Source organism: Mustela nivalis (assembly GCF_964662115.1).
Source record: "Mustela nivalis genome assembly, chromosome: 8".
In the NCBI taxonomy this organism is placed as follows: domain Eukaryota; kingdom Metazoa; phylum Chordata; class Mammalia; order Carnivora; family Mustelidae; genus Mustela; species Mustela nivalis.
Window position 1 is genome coordinate 90175389 of NC_139027.1, and position 9124 is coordinate 90184512.

Below are 9124 nucleotides of genomic sequence, written 5' to 3' on the forward strand. Positions count from 1 at the left end.
GGAGGGGCTGGAGGGGCTGCAGGCGCTGCCAAGGGCCGCAGTGAAGCAGAGCCGCTGGAGACACACGGGCTGCAGAAGGGCCGCGTGCAGACTGTCTGCTAAGTGTGGACGAATGGGGCAGAAGCACGAGTGCAACGGGCTAGAGACACAAGCACAGTGGAGGCTGACCACTTAGTTGAATGCCTTGATGTGAAAGGGGACAGAGACCTAGGACCAGAGAATCGCTTCCTTTGGGATGTGTCCGTTCTTAATCTCCATCATGAGACATGTGGAGCATATGGTCTCTCAAGTTCCTTCCAAATCTAAAACCTTAATTCCTAAAATTTAGAAACCTAACTCCGCCTGCAAGGGGAGGGACTGTTAGCGTCACACAACAGAGCACTCAGGGCACCAGGCGACCTTGACGCAGGCAGCCCAGCTGGTATGTGTAGGACCAGCCCCGGCTACTCCCACTGCACCACTGTGCGTCTCACAGTGCTGACAGGACCTAACTACTCATTTTCTGAGTCACTCATCTACCCTGGCTGATTGAAAATTCACACCAGGAAGGGAACAAGACAATCACAGTATAACAAAGAGAGCCATCATCTTTTTCCTATTTCATAAGTTTTTTCTTTCCTGTTTGTAAATTTCAACTGGATATGTCCTATACTGTTTCATAATAATGTAATGCTGGTGCAAAATACATCAATGGTAATACTCTGGGCATGTCTAGGAAAAAAAATGAGATGGAGAAAAACCAAGATGAATGGTAGGTATGCCTTAAAGATCAACAGGACTTTGCTAGTCCTCAGGGAAGGTGATTCCAAATATACATTTACACTGCAAGCATAATGACGTGTTGGAACTGTGGTCTATAACCAAAGGGTTTATAGGAACGTGTTATAGATTTCACCATTTCATGCTCTCCACTCTCCTGGAGCTACATTCTAGCCACAAACCTGGATTTTCTTCTTGTTCAGAAATGAATTCTAACTAAGCCGTCCCCGCCTAATTAGATTGGATGTGAAGTATTAATTTATGTGCTACTTAGTTAAAAAAATAAAAATGCTTACCTGCTTCCTTCTAGTGCAGAGGTTTCTTTCGAACTTTGTGAATTTAAGATTTTTTCAATCTTTTCAACTGATCAAATAACTTGTATAAGCCTCAACACACACATCTATAAAAATAAAAATTAAGCAAACAAAAAACGTCACCATCTTTACTCTTAATCATCTTTATTTCCCATGCTAAATGCAGGAAAATATAAGACCAAAAGTTAACTTCAAATATATAGGGCATGCTATATTTTGAATATTTCTATGAAACACAGAATTCTCAAGAATGCAAATCTTAGTTCTAGAATAAGCATACTTCCATATTCTATTGCAAGTTTATAGAGGAAAAAAAAAACCCTAGACTTTGCTTTCTCATATTCTATACTCTTATTTCTTTTTTTCCCCATCCTGAATCTTTCTATGGGCATTTCTTTCCTATTTTTTTAAAAAAGATTTGTTTATTTGAGAGAGAGAGAGACTGCATGTGCGCGTGCAGGGGAGGGGCAGAGGGAGAGAGAGAATCTCGAGCAGACATCCTGCTGAGCACAGAGCTCAATGCGGGGCTCAATCTCATGATCCTGAGATCATGACCTGAGCCAAAATCAAGAGTCGGACGTTTAACCAACTGAGCCACCAGGCGCCCCTCCATTTGTTTTCTTATGGCCCTTTATTCATGTTTTAACTTTGGCTTCCGATTGTACTGGCCCTCTCAGTTTACATGTGCATATACCTATATGCCCAAGCACCAAATCATTAAAGACCTTTTACACTACAAATATTATCAAAGAGGTTGAGGGACATTATGAAAACTCTCATCCTTAAAGAACAAAAAAATACAAAGTCATCCATTCAATAAATAATAATAATAATGAACACCCCTGGGAGCTCAATATTCATTCCGACGGGGGGTGGGGGGGCACGAGAAAATAAAGCAAGAAATACACCCTGCTCTCACAAAGCTTACTGTTTTGTCTGGAAGCGCACGACAAGCATTCTTTGGACAAAAGCTGTGAGGAGATCCAGAGGCGAATTAAACAGAAGGTCCCTCAAACAGGCTTCTCCCCACTGAGATTTTAACAAATATGCTAATAATACACATAGAAAACATTGTACAGAGCAGCAGGCGAGAGTCAGAAGCCCAGACTCCCAATGCCCGCTGTGCCCCTACATCGTTATGATCATGAATGATATCGGGGACACTTGGAACTGGAGATAGCACTAAGGGGCACACTGCCGGGGTGAGCCCTCAGATGTACAGAGCCGTTGCCTGTCTCACACACCTGAAACTAAGCCAACACCGCATGCTAACTACTGGGAATTGAAAAAATTAAAGTGAACACCAGAACATAAAGAACACAGGATCAGAAAATAACAGCAAACCTACGGCAGAATCCTGAGTTTGCTTTGGAAAGCCCACTTCTCCCCTAGTCTCTAATATAGGCCTATTTTCTTTACAGGGCCGCTGACAATTTATACAGTCGTTAACTGTCAAGCGCTGCACCGACAACAGTTATCACTGTTTCTTGTTCTGGAAAAAGTGGGTGATCTTGAGATCGTGTGGGTACCTCTGAAATTCTGTCTTCTTATTTCAGGTAGATAACGTGACATAATGCATAAAATGCACATGCGTGAGAGCTTTGAAAAAAAGCTAAATTTAAAAAAAAAAAGAAAAAAAGCTGAATAGTGCTGACAAGTTCGCGGAGACAAGAGGAGAGGGCTTCAACTGGCATGCAGCATAAGAAATCTACTGGAGGGTACCTTTTTCTTCCTTATGTCCTCTTGTTTACACATTCGTTCATCTACTGCCCGAATTCCTTCACTGACTGATGACCTGAGACTCTTTAAAAGAATAATAAAGAAAATGTATTACAGACATTGTTTTGTCACATTATCAATTTCCTACATCTCATTCAATTCCACAGAAATTAATACCTGTGCGCCAGTACTATGCAGATATTGACTAGAAAAAAAAAAAAACATGATATACCAGACACAGTTACTGTTGAGGGGACTCATGACCTGGGGGCATAATGACATGAAGGCAGGGTCGCATGGCCAGAAGAAGAATGACATATACATTGAAAGTTATGGGGATGAGGGGGCTTAGAATGGAGAACAGATAATATGAAGCAAAGTACAGGAGAGTCTGGAAATGCGACGGGGCTCGAATCGGACTCTGAAAGCCATGTGTACACAGCTGCCGAGGTGGGGAGGGGATGGGGAGCAGATGTAAGTGCACACACACTCAGGGGCAGGGTCAGACAGGCACACAGCCATGTGCACTGCAGGCTTCCTTCTGGAGAGAAGCAGAAATAGGAATGGAGGGCCAACTTCACTGAGATGAAGTCTTTAGATTCTGCATATTTTGGAGAACGAAAGAATGTCAAAGCACTGATGCATGATGATGAAATGTGGGTATGGAAATACCAGGAATCAAGAATGAAGAACAGAAGACCAGAAAAAGGCAGAGCACAGAGGTAGAGAAACATGTCCAGAAGCTAATGAATAAAGAGATAATTAGGAATTAGGGCCAAAACAAAGGTTAACAGAAACAACTAGAATGAAGTAGGCATATCACAAAAATTCCACAGGAAGGTGAATTAATTCACTCCATCAACATTATGAAACACCTCCTGGACGTCAGTATTGTGGCAGCCTACAGGGATGCAATGAAGGCAGATATAGTCATATCCCTCAGTGGTCTGAGAATCTCACAGAACAGCTTCAGAGTTGGGACCAGAAAGGCAGGTCAGGCCTGTGGCTGAGCAGGACCAAAGTGGCCATAAAAACAGGCCATGGAAAAGGGAGGGGATACGGTGATGGCAGGGGGTGAGGCGGGACGGGAGCCTGTGTGAGTAGAGCAAATCTGCCTCCAGGAAGGGGGTTCGAGAGAAGAGTGGGAGGCCAAAGGAAGGCTAGGCTTGGGAAACAACACCACTATGAGGCCCCGGGAGGAAGAGGCACACCAAGGAGGCAGTGGGAGAGCCCCACAGCGGCTGGTGTGGAATCCAACAGCGGACCATGAAAATCCCTTCCATTCCAAGGAAAAGTATCATTAACAAGATTTTGTAAAATTCAAATGAGACATAAACCATGGAAAGTATTGGCTACCTCAAGGCACAACTCAAGATTTTTACCTGTTTCACGAACTCTTTCCTGCCTGCCCCTCCCCTAGGCTTCTCAGCACTGATATTTCCATTACTCCGCATTTTTCTTGGTTCTAACCATGTACTGTGTCTTCACTTAAATTATGTTCTCCTTATATTCTCTCTAGGATGCAGGCACTGTCTTAGGGGAGGGACGCAAGAGGCCACTCAAGCTAGAGGAGACACACAAGGAAGGATGGTGTCGTTTATGACAAGTTTACGACAGGGCATCAGAATGGACAGAGGCCGTAAGTCAGGGCACCAGACACAGATGGGGGGGGGCGGGAGGGGAGACAGGGCAGCACAGTTTTCTGTAAGAAGTGATGCCACAACTGCCCCTCCACTGTTCACCCAGGTGGAGTTCCTATTCCCAATGGCTTAGAGGTGGGGAGTCCCATTCCCACAACAGAGATTTTTCTGAGAGAACATGCAAATGTAACATTTATTAAGTATTACATTTTATTGATATTATCCTTCAGTTCCATTAGGGATTACACAGTTTTTGTAGATCAGCCCAGGAACCTAACCACACGTAGATTACGTGGGGTGGGGGGGGATATTTACAAGATTACAAACTGTTAAAATACAAGTCATTCGTAAGTTAGAAACCACTTACATATGACCAAAGTGGCATTAATAAGTTGGATTTGGAAATATGCTTCCTCTCCCCTGACATTTTAAGGTTGTCTACTCTGAGAATATGTCTTCTTCAAATCGAACATGATTTTTTAGGTTTTTAGCATATGCAAAAACAAAATCATTTACAACTCTTCTGAAGGTGAATATTATAATCATGAACCGTTAAAATACAACCACCAGTACCACCAAACTAACAGATGAAAATAATTCTTAGAGAAAAGCCGACGAGGACAACAGGCGTCACAGCAGACTGTTTTCATTAATTGGGGACTTACCAGAACTTCTCGTAACTGTCCCAAAGGCACAGAAAGTTGATTGAGGGCTTTGTCCATGCCAACCTAAAGGCAAAACCAGGTTGGCACAAACACATCACGATAAGGAGTAATAGTGACGTATCTATTTAACGATCAAAGCAGAACCAGATTTAACTTGTTTTTTTTGGCACAACCGTATTTTGCTACATAACTAGCTAAACAACAGAAGTGTTATTTGGCCATTAATGTTGTTCATAGAATATGAAAAAAATCTGTTGAAATACATGAAACTATAAAAATAAGGGAAGTCAGGAGAAACGAAAGTTTCCTTAAGAACAATTTGCCTTTAGATGACATTTTAAATGAATGTGAAAAATTTTCACAGAAGGTGAACAGTTCTCTGTCTGTAATTGATGATACTCAGCCAGCTGATGTGAAAGTCTGACGGGCTACGTCTCTCTTAAACATTATTATAAGCCTTGAGAAAAATAGAAATTAAACAGAAGTAAAATTTTCTAGGTTTTTAATCCTATTGGGATATTTATCTTAGTGGTATATTTCCCAAAAGCAAATGTGCATCATTAATTTTAATGCTTCTTGAAATTCCCACGGAGCTGCAACTTTCTGTGCTTCTCTGGACAAACAGATTTAAAACAAAATGAAGCATCAACAAGGAGACTTTTCTGCCAAGGAACAAAATTCAACATTTCTAAACGGCTTTTACAAACAATTGATAAGCTCACTGCAAATCATTCTTATATTTTTATAAAACCAAACTTTTTAAATATCAATATTGGCCAATGTTCCCTCAACCTAGCTCTGGCTAACAGATATACCTGGGAGTAAATTAAACATTGTAAGAGTGGTGGACATTTGCTCCTACAAATTAGTCTAAATCAAGGAAGACTTCAGGGTAATCACTTAGCAACTAATAAAACAACCCCTTGGGTATTATTATCCTTTACTTTTCACTGTTGACTAATGAATTTGAAACATAATCAAACTAGAGCAACCTTAAATGAATAAAAACTAAAACAAAAAAATGTATTCCAAAAAGTTTAGTTCTTTTATTAATGAAATTGGTAATTTCTTCAAGTTTCTGGTGGGGTTGGTGGGGTAATCAACTGAAAGGTTTCTAAAAACTCTGCCCTTTTAATAAATATGAAGGAGAGAGAAAGTGTGTGTGTGTGTGTGTGTGTGTGTGTGTGTGTGTGTAGGACTTGTGAATTTCAGGTTTACCAAGTTTGTGGAAAGGTTGACAAAATCTGCATAATCCTTGTTGATGAGCTCGACCATGGCTATTTTAAGAAGTTTATAGTAGAGTTCCAGATCTCCTCTTAGTTCCTCTAGCTGGACACGCTTCCTACAGTCAGACACAAAGTGATCGACGTTGAAATCTTCCTGAAAATCAAACCAGAAAGAAAAAATGATTGCACTGATACCACATTTTACATAGAAAAATAAGATCAGAGAAAGAATAAGAGGCCGTATTACTGCAGGGGAACACACACAGGACATCAGGGGGTCTGCTCACTTCCTAAGATTATGGGAAAGGGGGCCCCTCACCAAGACCATTCTCTCCTGTTGCCTAACTCTAAAGGCATTTTATTTCTTTTAATTATACATTTCAAAGAGGCTCTTCTCAAAATAGAAACAGCTTTTTCTTCTTAATTTTAACACAGCGATTCACATCCTTCCAGACTTTGTTTTGGTCTCTTTACTTTTTTTTTTTTTTTAAGATTTTATTTATTTGAGAGAGAGAGACAGAGAGAACAAGTGGGAGGAGGGGCAGAGGGAGAAGCCAGCTCTCTGCTGAGCTGGGAGCCTGATGCCAGGGTTCATTCCAAGACCCTGAAATCAAGATCTCAACCGAAGGCAGACGCTTAACTGACTGAGCCACCCAGGTGCCATAGTCTTTCTCTTTAAAATATAAATTACTTTTGGGGTGCCTGGCTGGTTCAGTGGTTATGGGTTCAAGCCCACATTGGGCTTTCTGCTCAGCAGGGAGCCTGCTTCCTGTCTCTCTCTCTGCCTGCCTCTCTGCCTACTTGTGATCTCTGTCTAATAAATAAATAATTTTTAAAAAAATAAAATATCAATTACTTTTTAAAGAAACTGACATATAATGGACACATGTTAGTTTCAGGCGTACAACATAAAAATTCCATATTTTTATCTGTTGTGAAATGATCACCCTAAGACTAGTTAACATCCATCACCAAACATACACATTTTTTTCTTGTGCTAAGAACTATTAAGCTTTAGCAACTTTAAATATATAATAATATACGGCACCTGGGTAGCTCAGTGAGTTAAGGCCTCTGCCTTCGGCTCAGGTCATGATTCCAGGGACCTTGGATCGAGCCCCACATCAGGTTCTCTCCTCAGCAGGGAGCCTGTTTCCTCCTCTCTCTCTGCCTGCCTCTCTTCCTACTTGTGATCTCTGTCAAATAAATAAATAAAATCTTTAAAAAAAAAAAAAAATATATATATATATATATATATATATATATATATATATTATACTATGCAGCCATCAAAAGAAATGAAATCTTGCCATGTGCAATGACGTGGATGGAACTAGAAGGTATGCTGAGTGAAATAATCAGAGAAAGACAATTATCATACAATCTCCCTGATATGAGAAATTTGAGAGGCAAAGTGGGGGGTGTGGGGGTAGGGAAGGAAAAATGAAACAAGATTGGATTCGGAGGGGGGCACCTGGGTGGCTCAGTGGGTTAAAGCCTCTGCCTTTGGCTCAGGTCATGATCACAGGGTCCTGGAATCGAGGCCACATCGGGCTCTCTGCTCAACGGGGATCCTGCTTCCTCCTCTCTCTCTGCCTGCCTCTCTGCCTACTTGTGATTTCTGTCTGTCCAATAAATAAATTAAATCTTAAAAAAAAATATTGGATTGGGAGGGAGACAAACCATAAGAGACTCTTAATCTCACAAAACAAACTGAGGGTTGCTGGAGGGAGGGGTGTATGGAGAGGGTCGTGGGGTTGTGGACATTGGGGAAGGTATGTACTACGGTGAGTGCTGGGAAGTGTGTAAGCCTGACAATTCACAGACCTGTAACCCTGGGGCTAATAATACATATTTCTAATAAAAAATAATAAAATTAATATACAATAATACACAGTATTATTTACTACAGTCACTATGATGTACATTACATCCCCAAGGCTTATCTTATTAACTGGAAGTTTATACCACTGGACCCCTTCATCTATTTCCTCCACAACCTCGCCTCTGGCAACCACCAATCTGTTCTCTATGACTTCATTTTGATTTGTTTCTTAGATTCCACATGTGAGGGAGATCATACAGTATTTCTCTTTCTCTGTCTGACTTATTTCACTCAGCACAATATCCTCAAGGTCCATCCATGTTGTTGCAAATGGCAAGACTTCCTTCTTTTTATGGTTAATATTCCATCGTATACACACACATTGTCTTTATCCATTCACCCCATTGGTGGACACTTTAGTTATTTCCAAGTCTTGGTTGTTGTAAATACTGTGATACTCACTACCGTGAGTGTGAGTCTTGCTGGCTGCTTGAGCCAGGTGATCTAGAGTTATACCTGGGTAGCAACTGCAAACCTCGGGGCATCATACGAGCATTCAAGCTCCTTTCCAGGAGATACCAGAAAGCAGAAGCGAGGTAGAGGGACAGCGCAAAGATGGTACCCATCAGCTCCATCTTTGGAGAATACCTTACTAGGCTCCCAGATCCACGTTAAATTAGATGCCTGCCCCTCAGGGCTTTAAGATAAGCAAATGAGCCTCTTTCACAGAAATCTAATCCCATTTCAGTCTGCTGCTTCTGTGCTGAGTTCCAGGGTGGGTCAGTCTACTCGCGGGACTGCTTTAAGAACTGTTTCTCAGTTTGCTATAGCCTTGTGGGTCTCATGGGTGCAAGCTCTGATGGCTTTCAAAGCTGGATGTTTTGGGGTCTTGTCTCTTAGATGTACGTCTTGGAAGTTGGGGTGCCAGAAGTGGGGCTCAAACCCTTTGCTCCTCAGGGAGAAACCTGGGGTTTTG

General features: G+C 41.5%; 1 long non-coding RNA gene across 1 annotated transcript; it reads right to left on the reverse strand.

Moving 5' to 3' along the window:
* Positions 1 to 1055: 1055 nt before the first annotated feature.
* LOC309871360 lies at positions 1056 to 5161 on the reverse strand. The gene is made up of 3 exons (XR_014315238.1): positions 5098 to 5161; positions 2796 to 2876; positions 1056 to 1159 (listed from the first exon to the last, which is right to left on the reverse strand). It is a non-coding gene; the product is annotated as an uncharacterized lncRNA (long non-coding RNA).
* Between the last annotated feature and the right edge of the window lie 3963 nt (positions 5162 to 9124).